The sequence below is a fragment of the Acomys minous genome (genome assembly GCF_964271855.1).
Source record: "Acomys minous genome assembly, chromosome: 12".
Lineage (NCBI taxonomy): Eukaryota > Metazoa > Chordata > Mammalia > Rodentia > Muridae > Acomys > Acomys minous.
This window is the reverse complement of record NC_140493.1, coordinates 95,043,083-95,058,965: the sequence shown is the minus strand read 5'-3', so window position 1 is coordinate 95,058,965 and position 15,883 is coordinate 95,043,083. Positions and strand designations below refer to the sequence as shown.

Sequence of the window (15,883 nt, the reverse complement as noted above, 5' to 3'; positions counted from 1 at the left end):
GCCTGCATGCCAGAAGAGGGTACAAGATCTCATTAAAGATGGTTATAAGCCACCATGTGGTTGCTGGGAATTGAACTCAGGACCTTTGGAAGAACAGCCAGTGCTCTTATCCTCTGAGCCATCTCTCCAACTTTGAGGTGGGGTTTTCTTAAGCGTTGAGGGACAACTTTGGTTTTGTTGTGCCCCCCCACCCCACCCCTGACAAATGTAGCCATTACATCATCTGTTAAACAGATTTCTTAGGCCTCTATAATCAGAAGAATCAGGTCTATGGATGGTGGTTTTATTTTAAAATAAGTGGTTTGGGTTTAGTGATAAGGACAGAAGTTAAGGCCGTAGTTGTGCCAGGACTGCATTTTGTCTCCAGGTTTACCCACAGACCTAAGCTCCCCACCCCCCACACCTTATGTGTGTGTTTCTGGTAAAGACTGAACCCAGGCCCTCAAACATGATAGCAAATTTTCCACCACTGCCTTTCACCCCATCGATGTATATTTACTTAATTTTGAGTACTCAGTTGCCTACAGTGCCTGGTTTCAAACTTGAAAGCCCCCTGCCTCAGTCTCCTGAGAAAGGGCTCATAGGGCTGTGCCACCATCCTTAGGCCAGAACTTTTAAATTATGTTGTAATCTACGTGCAAAGAAATATATAAGCCTGTTCTACCACCAAAATTCTCTCTAGCAGATTGTTAAATTATGGCTTTAGAAATTAGTCTTAAGAAAAGGTACTTTGGGCCGGGCGTGGTGGCGCGCGCCTTTAATCCCAGCACTCGGGAGGCAGAGGCAGGCGGATCGCTGTGAGTTCAAGGCCAGCCTGGTCTACAAAGTGAGTCCAGGATGGCCAAGGCTACATAGAGAAACCCTGTCTCGAAAAACCAAAAAAAAAAAAAAAAAAAGAAAAGGTACTTTGAAATGCCGGCCCTAGTGAGGGAGAAGAGGATGTTTACAGTCTCCGGTGCAGAGAGAGGTTCAGACTGTGCCATAGCGAGTTGGATCTGAGCTGGGAATGATTGGTGCCTGGGGGGAAGACTTTGTCCAGGGCTCAGGCTTGTCCATCCGGGTTAAAGCGAACGAACCCAAAGTGACTTTGGAAGCCAGGCACAGGGTACACAGAACAGTGTGCCATCTCCAATTAGTTCCTTAAGCCTAAGTTTTCAGAGCCTGAAGTGTAGATTCAGGACGTTGTGACCACGATTAGACCCACGGGAAAAATCATCTCACCCCTAGGTGAGTCAGTATCATTACCTAGAAATTTCTCCAACCTGGACAGAACGGTATCTCAGGAGTGGAAAGCAAGGGAGAGGATGCTGGGTAGCGCTCATTGCTAGTTGATTTCCTCCGCTCCCTCCGTCCTGAGGAAATGGGACAGAATTTCCTTGCCCTGTCCTTGACACGCTCTGCCAACTTTAAACTAGATTAAGGAGCTGTGAAAGAAAACCTTAGGAAGCCAGCCCACTGCTAGTGTCTGGAGGAAAAACTGACTGGATTCCCTCGTTGAACCTCAGGCAAACAAGTGTCTCTATCTGCTCTGTTATCCCTGGGGGCCCAGGGAGGCTGGCAGCCCTGAACCCGAGGCAAGGCAGAACCAAGCAACCGTGCATAACGAGTCCGTGCATGGCCAGTGACCTGAATGGGACCTGACCATGGGGGAAAATGATACAGAAGTGGATAGCTTTTCAAATATTTTATTTTTAGTATGTGTAGTCTTGTGAAAGTGAGATGTTATCTTTGTGCCAGGAACATTAAAAAACACTGACTAGGGAGCAGTTCTGGCCTGGCCCGGCCCGTGGTTCCGAAGGCATGCTGCAGCTGTGACCTCTACCCAGCAGGCAGTGGCCATCTTAGATTCTGTACCCAGGTGCTGTTTAGAGCAGTGACAAGTCTTAGGCTATACAAAGAGGTCAGCATCAGGCCTGGGGTCCCTGAAGTCCACATCTCCTGAGAAGGCTTGGACAGGGTAAGCACAGGCTGTCCAGACTGTCTGCACATTCCTGTTGGGAAGTGAAAGTAAGCAAGACTCCTGAAATAGACCTGGATTTACAGCATTTGGACCAGGCAGAACCTTTGGTTTCAGTGGTCTGCTTACTGTGGGGTGGTGTTGGATTTGTTCGTTTGTTTTTTATTTGTATATGTGTGTATCCTGCCTGTGTGTGAATGTTCACAAAGATGTATGCACATCTGTGTACACATGTGTACTTGCAAGCACACATGAAGGTCAGAAGTGCATGCCTGATTATGGTTGGGCCGCTGTGGGTGGCCTCTTGGTTTTTACCTGGGTGCTGGGGATTCTAACTCCTCACACTTGCCTGACAAGCACTTTGTCCATCGTGCGTCTCTCCTACCTGTCTTTTCTGTTTATCTTTATTAAATTTATTTGTTTTTTTTTTTAAGGTGGTTAGGTGTTGTGTATATGTCTACGGATATGCATATATACCACGTCACATTGGAAGGTCAGCCTCGGTTCTGTTCTTATGCTTTCATGGACCAGGGAACAGCACTTCATCATACTGGGGGAAAGTGCCTTTACCTGCTGAGCCATCCCACAGGCCTGGTTTGGTTTTTTTTTTGTTGTTGTTGTTGTTGTTGTTGTTGTTGTTTTGGGTTTTTTGAGATAGGGTTTCTGTGTGTAGCCTTGGCTGTCCTGGACTCACTTTGTAGACCAGGCTGGCCTCAAACTCCCAGAAATCCACCTGCCTCTGCCTCCCGAGTGCTGGGATTAAAGGTGTGTGCCACCACACCCGGCTTATTTTGTTTTGTTTTGTTTTTTAAGACTTATTTATTATGTATACAATATTCTGCCCTCGTGTGTGCCTGCCCAACATTTGTGGTTGCTGGGAATTGAACTCATGACCTCTGGAAGAGCAGACAGTGCTCTTAACCTCTAAGCCATCTCTCCAGCCCTCCTTTTTTGTTTGTTTCATTTTGTTTTTCAAGACAGGGTTTCTCTGTGTAGTCTTGGCTGTCCTGGACTCACTTTGTAGACCAGGCTGTCCTTGAACTCACAGAGATCCACCAGCCTCTGCCTCCCGAGTGCTGGCTTTAAGCGCATGCACCACCACGCCCAGCTTTAAGCTGCTTTTATGCTGTCGTCCTTTTGCAGATCAAGCTGTCCATTTTGCAGTAATCCCCCTGCCCCTACCTTGTAATTGTTGGGATTGTAAGCACATGCCACCAAGTGTGCAAATCTCTATTTGATTTTGACATGCATCCTGAAAGTGTAGCCCAGAAGGCAGGGAAGGAATTAGAAAAAAAAAAAAACAGCTCTAAGGGCTTCCTCAAGATCTAGCTAGTCCACTCCTTGGAATATACCCAGAAGGTGCCCCAGCACACAACAGGGACATTTGCTCAACCATGTTCATAGCAGCCTTATTCGTAATAGCCAGAACCTGGAAACAACCTAAATGTCCCTCAGTAGAAGAATGGATATGAAGCTGTGGTACATTTACACTGTGGAATACTACTCAGCTATTAAAAACAAGGAAATCCTGAAATTTGTGGGCAAATGGGTGGAACTAGAAATGATCATAATGAGTGGTTAACCCAGACTCAGAAAGACTCACATGGTAAATACTCACTTATAACTGGACACTAGCCCAACATGGATGTCCCATGAAAGTCTTCAATTAACAAGGAGATTGGGATAGATGTGGGGACCTCCTATTGGGACTCTAGGTGAGAGAAGTATAGGAGAATGGGGAAATAGAAGGACCCAGAGGGTCCTAGAGACCTACAAGAAGAACATCATGACAGGCAGATCTGGACCCAGGGGGTGTCTGTTCAAACTACTGCACCAACCAAGGACAATAGAGGCAGTAAATATTGAACCCCTACTCAAATCTAGCCGAGGGACAGGACATTCTCCACAGCTGTGTGGAGAGTGGGGACTGACTCTGGCATGAACTCTGGTGCCCCATATTTGACCACTTCCCCTTGATGGGGAGGCCTGGTGGCACTCAGAGGAAGAATAGGACGGCTACCGAGACGAGACTTGATAGGCTGTGACCATATGGTGTGGGAAGAGGTCCCCTTCTGCCACAGACCTAAGGGAGCAGAAGAGGGTGAAAGAGGGAGGGAGAGAAGTACGGGAGGAGACAAGCAAGGGGATAACAATTTAGATGTAACCTGAATAAATTAATAAAAAAAGAAAGAAAGAAAAAAGAAAAAAACAGCTCTAGGTGTGAACTGTCTGCTAAGTGTGAACTGCTTTACTCTGTTGACAGGAAAGAGTGTGAGTCTTTCCTGTACCTGCCAGTTCTCCTTGGAAGTAGGAAGCATGTTTGATTCTGTAGTTTTGTCAGTGCCAATTTGGTACCATGTCAGTTCAAACTCAGACCAGCAACCTATTTAAAAAAACAGGTGGTGAGCCGGGCGTGGTGGCGCATGCCTTTAATCCCAGCACTCGGGAGGCAGAGGCGGGTGGATCGCTGTGAGTTCGAGGCCAGCCTGGTCTACAAAGTGAGTCCAGGACAGCCAAGGCTAACACAGAGAGACCCTGTCTCGAAAAACCAAAAAAAAAAAAAAAAAAAAAAAAAAAACAGGTGGCGCATACCTGCAATCCCAGGACTCAGGTGGCAGAGGCAGGCAGATCTCTGTGAGTTTGAGTCTACCACAGAGTGAGTTCCAGGACACCCAAGGCGACCTAGAGAAACCCTGTCTCAAAAAAAAAAAAAAAAAAAACAACTAATGAAATAGATGTTTAATTCAACAGCCCCACTTCAGGCTTGTACCTGAGATAATTGAAACAGGGTCCCACAAACTGTTTGCACACCCATATGTAGGATTCCTCACAAACTAAGATGTACAACCACCCCAAATGTCAGGGAAGAATGAATGGATTTCGTATAAATTGTGGGGCTGGAGAGATGGCTCAGCTGTTAGGGGTACTTTCTGTTCTTCTACAGGCTGCGGTTGCATTCCAGCACCCCTGCTGGGCTGTTCACAACCACCTGTAACTCCAGCTCCGGAGTGTCTGGCCCGTGCTCATACATAAGCACACTCACACACAAACCTAAATAAAAGTGAAAGAAAGAGCTGGGCGTGGTAGCGCACGCCTTTAATCCCAGCACTCGGGAGGCAGAGGCAGGCAGATCGCTGTGAGTTCGAGGCCAGCCTGGTCTACAAAGCGAGTCTAGGACAGCCAAGGCTACATAGAGAAACCCTGTCTCGAAAAACCAAAAAAAAAAAAAAAAAGTGAAAGAAAGAAAACAAATTGTAGGGTCTGGGGAGATGGCTCACTTGGGAAAGTTCCTGACTCACAGGCATGAGAGCCCAAGCTCCCATGCAGAGCCCCCACATAGAAAAGATGGCACGATGGCTCCCTTTTAATTTTAGCTCTGGGACAGACAGACATGCTGGAGACACTCTGGCCAGCAAGCCTTGCCTGTGTACTTAATGAGCTCCAGGCCACTGAGAGACCCTATCTCAAAACACAAACCAAGGTAGATGGCTCCCAACGAGGAACCCACATCCGAGATTGAACTCTGGCCCCCCCACCCACCCACGTGCACCTACAAGAACCCCCTCCCCCGTACTTAAAATGTGAGTGTATACAGTGGAATTTTATTCAGCTCTAAAAGAGGAAGTCCCCTGGTGCTGCACATGGGTGAGTTTCGAGTACCTTCTGCTAAGTGAAATAAGCCACTCACAAGAAGACCAGTGCTGTGTGAATCCACTTAGACGTTTAAAATAGTCAAAACCATGGAAACAAGATAAAATGATGGTTGCCAAGAGGCTAGGAGCAGAAACAGATTTGATGGATGGAGTTTCAGTTTTGCATGAAAATTGAGTTCAGTTATATATAGTGTATGTATATATAGTGTGTGTGTGTGTATATATGTGTGTGTGTGTGTGTGTGTGTGTGTTTATAGTGTGTGTGGATATAGTTAATACTACAGACCTGTCCACTTAGAAAGTGCTGGGGATATAGCATACAGCACATACTTACTACGCATGAGGCCCTGGGTTTGACCTCAGTGCAAAATAACAAAACTATAAAGTGCGTATAAAGTTTTGGGCTGGTGAGATAGCCGGGCAAGTAAAATGTCTGCCACCAAGCCTGATGACCAGAGTTTGATGTCCAGGACCCATGTGATCAAAGGAGAGAGAACCAACCCCTGCAAGTTGTCTTCTGACACATTTACACTCTGGAACACACACACACACACACACACACACACACACACACACACACCACACACACATCACACACACACACACCACACACACACACATCACACACACACCACACACCACACACACATACCCCACACACCACACACACATACACACCACACACACACACACACACACACACAGAGTGCAAATTTTTAAAAACAAGGGGATTATTTTCCTTAAAACTTTGTTTTTGCCGGACAGTGGTGCTGCACACACCTTTAATCCCAGCCCTCAGGGAGGCAGAGGCAGGCAGATCGATGTGAGTTCAAGGCCAGCCTGGTCTAAAAAGCCGAGTCCAGAACAGCCAAGGCTACACAGAGAAACCCTGTCTCAAAAAAACAAACAAACAAAAAACCTTTTGTTTTAAATTTTATTTTGTTTTTGAGACGGTCTTAACTCTGTCCTCTCAGCTGGCCTGAAACTATGGAAATCAGGCCAGCCTGGACCTCAACATGTTCTCCCTCTGCCTGCTCCCTGAGTGCTGGACCCTGACACGGAGTGGGGTGGTGTGTGTTTGAGAGGGAGGGAAAATCCCATTGTCCTGAGGAGGGGCGCTAGTGGGGAGGAATTGGGGCTGGCAGGATTTGGTTACACCAAGGCCAGTGGAACCAGAAGACAGAGGGAGGGGCCAGGTGGACATGGAAGTCCTCGTCTCCAGGCTGGACTTCAGCCTCCGTCTGCTTTTCAATGGCTCACCACTACAACTTTTTCTTCAGTTTTGTTTGTTTGTTTTCAAGACAGTGGTTTTCTATGTAGCCTTGGCTGTCCTGGACTCGCTTTGTAGACCAGGCTGTCCTCAAACTCACAGAGATCCACCTGCCTCTGCCTCCCGAGTGCTGGGATTAAAGGTGTGCGCCACCACGCCCGGTGAGTCTCAGCTTTCTTGACAGCATTCATAGATGCTGTGAAATAAAAGTCCCCACAGTGCCTATGACTTGCTTGGATTGACGTGTGTTGAAGTTACTGCTTTCACACTCCAGAAATCACTCAAATTCCAGATTAAAACCTAGAAGAGCATCCATGAGCCAGTCTGACTCTATCTCCTATTGTGTGTCTCCCTTTGGTTTCTACCACACACACACCATGACCATGCACTCTGCCCTAACTGTTGTGCAGCAGGGAACGGAGAATTGGGGGCTGTTACTGGCAGCTAATAAAGAGAAAGTGCTGCAGGAACACAAAGCCCAGACCCCTGCAGCCAGCTAGCGTCAGGAAATGCAGCCCAATAGATATACAAGTCAGACAAAATGAAGGTCAACCTATACATGTGGGGAAAGTCCACGGACGAGAACCTTCAAAGAGCTGAAATGCCTCAGGCTGCAGTCTGTACTGAAGGAGGAGCCAGGATAGCAGCAGGAGGCTGGGAAGAGGCTTCCACCATCCTATGTGCAAGAGGTGATGGGGGAGCCTGCGTGGAAGAAAGAGCAGAGCTGCCTGGTGCCCCAAGCCGGTGGGTGAGAGGCAGAAGGTGGATTTCAAGCTGACAGCCTGGAGGTTTGCATGTGTGGTAAGGAACTGCCTGTGGGATCCTGGGTTCTGAGAGGGAGAGGAGGGGAGGGCTGGGCTTTGAGGGCACTGATCTAGGATGGATCTGGTGCAGGGTTTGGGACTATTATTTGATTAATTAATTTTAATTTTTTTTTTTTTGTTTTTTTTGTTTTTTTTTTTTTTTGTTTTTCAAGACAGGGTTTCTCTATGTCACCCTGGATGTCCTAGAACTCTATCTGCAGATCCTGCCTGCCTCTGCCTCTTGAGTGCTGGTACTAAAGGCGTGCACCACCACTGCCCTACTGGGGTTTTTGTTTGTTTGTTTGTTTTTTTGTTTTATTTATTTATTTATTTATTTTTGAGACAGACTGGTCCCGGACCTCACTGTGTAGGACGAGGATAACTTTGAACTTCTGATCCTCCTGTCTCCATCTCCCAAATGCTGGATTTACATGGATGTGGATGTGCCACTTTGCCCAACAGGATGGATTTTTTTTTTTAAAGGACAGAAAGCGCCAAGCATTGTGGCGCACGCCTTTAATCCCAGCACTTGGGAGGCAGAGGCAGGCGGATCAATGTGAGTTCGAGGCCAGCCTGCTCTACAAAGCGAGTCCAGGACAGACAAGGCCGCACAGAAAAACCCTGTCTCAAAAAAACTAAATAAATAAATAAGAAAGAAAGAACAGAAAGGACTTGATTTGTCCAGTTTGAGGCCAGCTTGGTCTACAAAGCAAGTCTAGGACAGCCAAGGCTACACAGAGAAACCTTGTCTCAAAAACAAACAAACAAACAAACAAAAAACACCAGGAGAAAAAAAAAAGGCCTTGGTTCATGGAAAGAATTAGAATCGATTTTGGGGCAAGGATTGGTGAATGGTAGATGTGCCCTAAGATGGGAAAAGGGAGAAAGGGAGGGTAGCCCTTGCCACTGGTCGTTGTGGAGGGGGGATTGGGGGGGGGGGCTCTGAGGAGTCGTCCAGCGCAGAGCTCCTCAGCACCACATAATAAAATAGTAAAAGGCAGGTGGGGAGTTTTTTGGGCTATGAAGAGAATGAAAAGTGTTTTCTGGATGGGAGGAAGTGACACGGAGTACTGAAAACAATAAAGGGTTAGAACAAGGAGAGACACTCAGCGCTGTGGCCAGCAGAGGAGGAGGCTGCTTTCCTTTTGTTTTTTTGTTTTTTCTAAAGATTTATCTATTTATTATGTATACAGTGCTCTGTGTGCATGTACACCTGCAGGCCAGAAGAAGGCATCAGATCACATTATACATGGGTTGTGAGCCGGGCGTGGTGGCAGAGCCGGGCTGGTGGATCGCTGTGAGTTTGAGTCCAGTCTGGTCTACAAAGTGAGTCCAAGACAGCCAAGGCTACCCAGAAAAACCCTGTCTCAAAAACCAAAAAAAAACAAAAACAAATAGATGGTTGTGAATCACCATGTGGTTGCTGGGAATTGAAATCAGGACCTCTGGAAGAGCCGTTAGTGCTCTTAACCTCTGAGCCATCTCTCCAGCCCCCCAAGACTTCTTTTGTGACGACATTAGTTCTGATCCAGGATACAAACAGCCCTGCCTGGGGTACAGCCCTGCCTCCCAGCACCCCTCTCCCATGCTTTGCTAACCCAGCCCTGCCCCAGGGGTGAGTCCAACAACTTCCTACAGCTTGTGCTCAGTGGTGACTGATACAGCTTGGTCAACTTATTTCCAGAGTCCATCAGGATGGGGAGAGCTGCTGGGGTCGGCTGAAGGAAAAGGAGATAGCGAGTTTATTTTAAACCCAAGTGGGCACTGGAGCTGCGGACAAGCAGGCAGCTCTTGGGGAGAATGGAGATTGGCAGCCTCTCAGACACTTGTAGGCTGCCCAGCAGACATGGCCCTGCCAGAGGGTGTGGGCATAGGGAGAGTGGGAGCCCAGTTCATGCACTGGCCAGTGCTGGCCAGAGGACAGCGACCTCTTGAGATAACACAGACCCGGGCTCTGAGGACTGCCTGTGTCCCCTCCCCAGTGGGTGCCACTGTGTCTGCTGTCAGACAGAAACACACACATAACTCTGTTCAGGAGTGGAGAAGAGCCAGGATGTGTTAGGGGCCCCCGTGAAGCTAAAGCTCCCGCGTGCAGATGCTCTTCCAGCGTCCATCCCCTGTCTTCTGCATAGAAGATAGAAGCCGTAGCTTGCAAGCCCATGGCCTCACCGAAGGTGGGTGAAGGGGAAATGGACAAGTGGAATGGAACTCCTGATGTCAAGGACCACGAGGGCTCAATTCAGGGCATGTCACTGGAGGTGGCCTTTGGGTAAGGACAAGACAGCCATAGCTCAGACCCCAGCACTGCCGAGAGTTTCTATTCTACTTTTTTGTTGTTGTTGTTGTTTTCGAGACAAGGTCTCTCTGTGTAGCCCCAACTGTCCTGGACTCGCTGTGTAGACCAGGCTGGCCTCGAACTCACAGCGATCCGCTGCCTCTGCCTCCCAAGTGATGGGATTAAAGGCGTGTGCCACCGGTGGGCTAGAGAGATGACTCAGAGGTTAAGAGCGCCACCTGCTCTTCCAGAGGTCCTGAGTTCAATTCCCAGCAACCACATGGTGGCTCACAACCACCTATAATGTAACCTGATACTCTCTTCTGCAGATAAAGCACTCATATGCAATAAATAAAATAAATAAATCTTAAAAAAAAAAAAAAAGGCGTGTGCCACCACCGCCCGGCTATGCCAAGTGTTTCTTTCCCTCATAATTTACTTTGAACACTCGAGCACCTGTTAGAACTTCCTGGGTTTGGCTAGAGGTTGTCAGGAGTCCCCTCCGCACCAAACCTCAGCCAAACCACCGTCTTCCGGAGTCCTAGAAAGGCCAGGTGGTCTTAGTGCACTCCACAGGCAGGCAGGGTAGGGCTAGGTTCCCCCCCCCCCACCTGTGCCAAGTTCCCGGCTCTTACTCTTTTGAAACAGTTCACCATGTGTCCCAGGCTGTCCTTAGATTTGCAGTCTTCCCACCTCAGCTGCCGGTGTGCGGTTCCAGGTGTGAGCCACCATACCAGGCTTTAGCTCTTCAACTTGCCTTCTAGCAACAATGATACATACAGGGCCCTCTGACCTCTGGCTGGCCCAGCTCTACCATGCTGTGCCTCTTCTGCCCTGCTCTTGCCTGACCTCAAGATTTCTGGGTTTCCATGTTGTTCCTCCACAGTGTCAGTTAGAGCCACACAACGGCCACTGGGTACTTGACATGCGGTTAATCCAAATTTAGGCATGCTTCAAATGTGGAGGGCACCTCCGATTTAAAGGCCGTGATCACCTTGACACAAGCTAAATTCATCTGAGAGGGGGAAACCTCAATTAAGAAAAACCTAGGGCCGGGTGTGGTGGCACACGCCTTTAATCCCAGCACTCAGGAAGCAGAGGCAGGTGGATCACTGTGAGTTTGAGGCCAGCCTGGTCTACAATGCGAGCCCAGGACAGTCAAGGCTACATAGAGAAACCCTGTCTCGGAAAAAAAAAAAAAAAAAAAAGGAAAGATCTACATGAGTTCAAGGCCAGCCTGGTCTACAAATCATGTCCAGGATTTCCAAGGCTACACAGAAAAACCTTATCTAAAATAAAAAGAGAAAAGAAATTGATGCCTTTAATCTCAGCACTTAGGAGGCAGATGGATCTCTGAGTTCCAGGCCAGCCTGGTCTACAGAGCAAGTCCCAGGACAGCCAGGGCTACACAGAGAGACCCTGTCTTGAAAAACCAAAGAACCAGGTCTAGAGAGATGGCTCAGAGGTTAAGAGCACCGTCTGCTCTTCCAGAGGTCCTGAGTTCAATTTCCAGCAACCACATGGCGGCTCACAGCCATCTGTAATGAGATCCAATGCACATGCAGGCAGAATACTGTATAAATAATAAATAAATCTTTTTTTTTTTAAAGAAAGAAAGACCAAAGAACCAAAGAAAGAAAAGGGAAGAAAACAAAAAACAAAAAAACAAAAAAACAAAAAAACCAAAGGGGGGGGAAGAATGAAAGAAAGAAAGGGGAAGGGAAGGAAAAAAATTTAAAAGTGATCCATAAGCTCAGGCTGTAGGCAAGCCTGTAGGGCATTTTCTTAATTAGTGATTACTGGGGGAGTGTCCAGCCCATTGTGGGCGGTGCCATGCCTGGGCTGCTGGCCCTGGGTTCTGTAAGAAAACAGGCTGAGCAAGGCATTAAGCAGCACCCCCCATGGCCTCTGCACCAGCTCCTGCCTTGAGGTTCCTGCCCTGCTTGAATCCTGATTTCCTTCAATGATTAACAGTGATATGGCAGCATAGTAAGCTGAATAAACCCTTCCCAACTTGCTTTTTCTTTTTTTAAGATTTATTTATTATTTTTTAAAATTTATTTATTATGTATACAGTATGCATCCGATCACATTATAGGTGGTTGTGAGCCACCATGTGGTTAACTGGGAATTGAACTCAGGACCTCTCCAAGAGCAGCCAGTGCTCTTAACCCCTGAGCCATCTCTCCAGCCCTCTATTTATTTATTTATTTATTTATTTATTTGAATTTTGAGACAGGGTTTCTTTGTGTAGCCTTGGCTGTCCTGGACTTGCTTTGTAGACCAGGCTGGCCTCGAATTCACAGCAATCCGCCTGCCTCCCAAGTGCTGGGATTAAAGGCGTGTGCCACCATGCCAGGCTTATTATTTTTTAAGATGTATTTATTATTATTATGTATACAGCACTCTGCCTGCATGTACACCTGCAGGCATCAGATCTCCTTATAGATGGCTGTGAATTGAACTCAGGACCTCTGGAAGAGCAGTCAGTGCTCTTAACTGCTAGGCCATCTCTCCAGCCCCCCAACTTGCTTTTTGATCATTTTTTTTTTAATCACAGCAATAGAAACCCTAACTGGGACAAAGACTTTCTCCCTTTCTTTTTCTTTTTCTTTTTCTTTTGTTTAAAGGCTCAAGAAAAGGCATGTACCATCTTGGCGCCGGGATGTGGCGGAGGGTAGAACACCTGCCTGCAAGCCCTAGATTGTCATATGTTGAGATAATTATGTATTGAAATGAGGATAATTTGGGTAGACTGCATTGAATGACATAGTCAATCTTTTCCTGTTTTTTTTTTTTTTTTTTAGATAGGCTGTTAGAACGTCTTAAAATATGTATGCAGCTTGTCTGTGTGGCCCGAATCCTATCCATCTGGACGGGACGGGCACTGTCCTGGTCTAGACACTGGCGCGCGCCCTTATGACTGACTGGTATGGTTCCTTCAGCTCAGCAGGGAATCCAGTACCTGTGACGTGTAGAGAAGGCTACCTGACCCCAGCCTGGCTACCTGCAACAGGTGACAGAGGACAGTGGGGACACCACTAGCCAGGGACGAGGTAACTGGGAAGCACAGGTGAACGCCATGCCCATGCCTCACCCCGAAGTCCTGACTGGGGAGTACTGCACAGGAAGAGAGGGAGATGGAGAGGCCGTGTGGGAGGTGGTCCAAACAAAGGACTTCTTAGTTTCGGTTCTTAGACGAAGGAGTCTCCCCACGTAGCCCTGGCCGACCTGGAACTGTGTAGACCAGGTGGTGACCCCGCTAGTCTTCCACAGTGCCCTCTGCCACGCCCCTCACTCCCTTTGGGGCCGTGTGTTGGGGCCACCAGACAGAAGCTGCGAACTGAGAAAGGGTTAAGCGGGAAGATGGATGACCTGAGAGCCAGGCGCCACAGAGGAAAGTTAAAAATAGGATGATCCAGCTCAGAGGACGGAAGAGAGGCAAGCCTGGGGAGTGACGGCTTTGAGGGTGCCTCTGCCTCTTCTGTGCAGTGATTGGGAAGAAGGTGCCGTGGGCCCCAGGAGATACTTTCTTAGATGTCCTCTATCCTAGGGGGTCTGGGATGGCAGAGTGCAGAGGACAGGCCGATTGGAGTGTAGGTTGGGTGTGGCTCTGTGCCCTATTTCTTTTTTTTTTTTTAATTTATTTATTATTTATACAGTGGTACACATATACACCTGCAGGCCTGAAGGGGGCATCAGGCTACATTATAGATGGTTGTGAGCCACCATGTGGTTGCTGGGAATTGAACTCAGGACCTCTGGAGGAGCAGTCAGTGCTCTTAACATCTGAGCCATCTCTCCAGCCCCCCTGTGCCCTATTTCTACTTAGAAACCTAGGTAGCTACAATCCTAGACCAGTTGCCGGTTCCTGCACCCCCATACCTGGTTCATTTCTCCTGTCCTCCTCCTCTTCCCCCCTTCCCCCCCCCCCCCCCCCCCGCCCTCTTCCCTCGAGTCTCTCCTCTCAGTGGATTCCTTCCGGTGGTGATTCTCCACGCCCTCTCCCCTAAACTGCCTCCAGAGTGGGAATAACGCAGTAGGCTTGTGAAGGTGGGCCATGCCGGACTACTGTGTGGGAGGGCTGAGCAGCTCTGTCAGCTTTGGTCCAGCTCTCAGGCTGGCCAGCAGGGACCAGAGGTGGGGCCAGAAGCACATCTGTAAACTTATCACTCAACCCTGGAAGGAGGTGATGAAGAAATGTTTTGACAGTGGGGGTGGGGAGGGGAGAGCTTGAGGGTTTTCCTAGTAGCCCATAACCATCCAGGTTTGTACTTGGCCTTTTGGCCAGTGATGGTGTCCCATTTCAGGCCCAGTGTCACCCAGCCAGTCTCAGTGGGACAACGGTTCAGCCTCCTGTCACCCTCACCTCACCCCTGTTGGGAACCAGAGGATGGGCACAGTGTCACTGTTGCAACAGTGAGGAAGGGAGAACCTAGCCTCCACCCACCGCCTGAGGGAAACCACACCCCTTCCTTCTGCCCCCTCACTGTCCTAGGTGCTCTTGTCATATTCTCTGCAGCCAAGCTGTCATACCCCAGAGTCTGGGTAGGGAGGACTGACCGACTCAGACAGGAGAGACATGGGTTGTTGCGAGCTCCGTGGAAGCCCAGACTGTGATCTTTAATCTTTAATGTGGGCCCCTGGCCCTGCCTTCCCACCCCAGCCCAGATGACATATTTACAGGATGCATAGGGACCCAGGTCCAGGCCAGGTGAATGCAGCCCCCCTCCCTCCCCCCCCTTTCCTTCCTGGGTACTGCCAGGCCGGGCGTTGCTGGGGTGGGGGCAGGGGGGTGCAGGAAGTCGGGGACCAGAGTGGACTGGTCATAGGAAGTCTTGTGTTCATGTTTTCACCAAGGACACGTGGACACATACGGTCATGCCCTGGTACGCAGAGGCCTTCACAGTGGTGCAGAGGTGTGGGTTCACATGTCTGTGCCCAGGTGCACTGTCACCTGTGTGCGCATGTGCCACCTGACGGAGGTCTCAAAGTGTTCCAGCAACAACGCAACATCCAGCCTTTCCCCCTGTCCTCAGCTGGTGGGGCTGGTGGCCTCAGTCTGTCCTGTTGTCATGAGGACAGCGCCAGCTGGGGCTCAGTGCTGAGGACCCCAGTGTAGCCGACACCATCTGGCCATCCCAAAAGCTACCGATACGTCCTAGGCTCCAGGGTGCAGCTGGGGTAAATCAACGAAGCCCCTGTGAGCCTTCCTCACAGAGGCCTCAGAAATAGGAGGAACACAAAAAAGGGAACTCTGGGTGTCCAGAGCCACTACTTAGCCTGAGTGGGGTGTCCCCAGGAAGGGGGTTCCTTTCATTTGTGGCTTTCATCCATAAAGGAGCATGCTCCATCTTGTCCCGCCAGCTGCCTTTTAGGGCAAGGAGCCAGAGCTCGTCTGTCTCACATAGGGTCGTGAAGGCAGGCCGCGCCGGACTGCGTGGGAGTGCTGAGCAGGCTCTGCTAGCCTTGGTTCAGCTCTCAAGCTGCCCAGCAGGGACCAGAGGAGGGCAGACTCAGGAACTTCTGTAAACTTGCTACTCAGCCCTGGATGGTGGGGGGGGGGGAGCAGGGGGAGATGAATAAAGGTTTTGACGGGGTGTGGGTGGGGTGAGGGGGGGCTTGAGGGTTTTCCTAGTAGCCCATAATCATCCATGAGGCCTGCCCTCTCCCGATCTCCTCATACGCGTCACAGGCACTGACCCTGGGGCACAGGGCTACCCCTGCCTCTCCCTACCTAGAGCCCTCCCTGGGAAGACAGACTGCTCGGGAACAGCCAGGCACCTGAACCCCGAGACAGCCTGGGCAATTACCCTTCTTGAAAGGGGGAAAGGTGCCGTTTTTTTTTATTTTAGGGACTATATTTTCTATACCCCAAATGCATGCATCCTGGCAGGAACAGGACGGTCGGTTTTGAATTGAAGA

At 49.1% G+C, this 15,883-nt stretch overlaps 1 long non-coding RNA gene across 1 annotated transcript; it reads left to right on the top strand.

Annotated features, from left to right (window-relative positions):
• Positions 1-262: 262 nt before the first annotated feature.
• On the top strand, positions 263-2,384 carry LOC311578281. The gene is made up of 2 exons (XR_014772810.1): positions 263-725; positions 903-2,384. It is a non-coding gene; the product is annotated as an uncharacterized lncRNA (long non-coding RNA).
• The last annotated feature ends 13,499 nt before the right edge of the window (positions 2,385-15,883 follow it).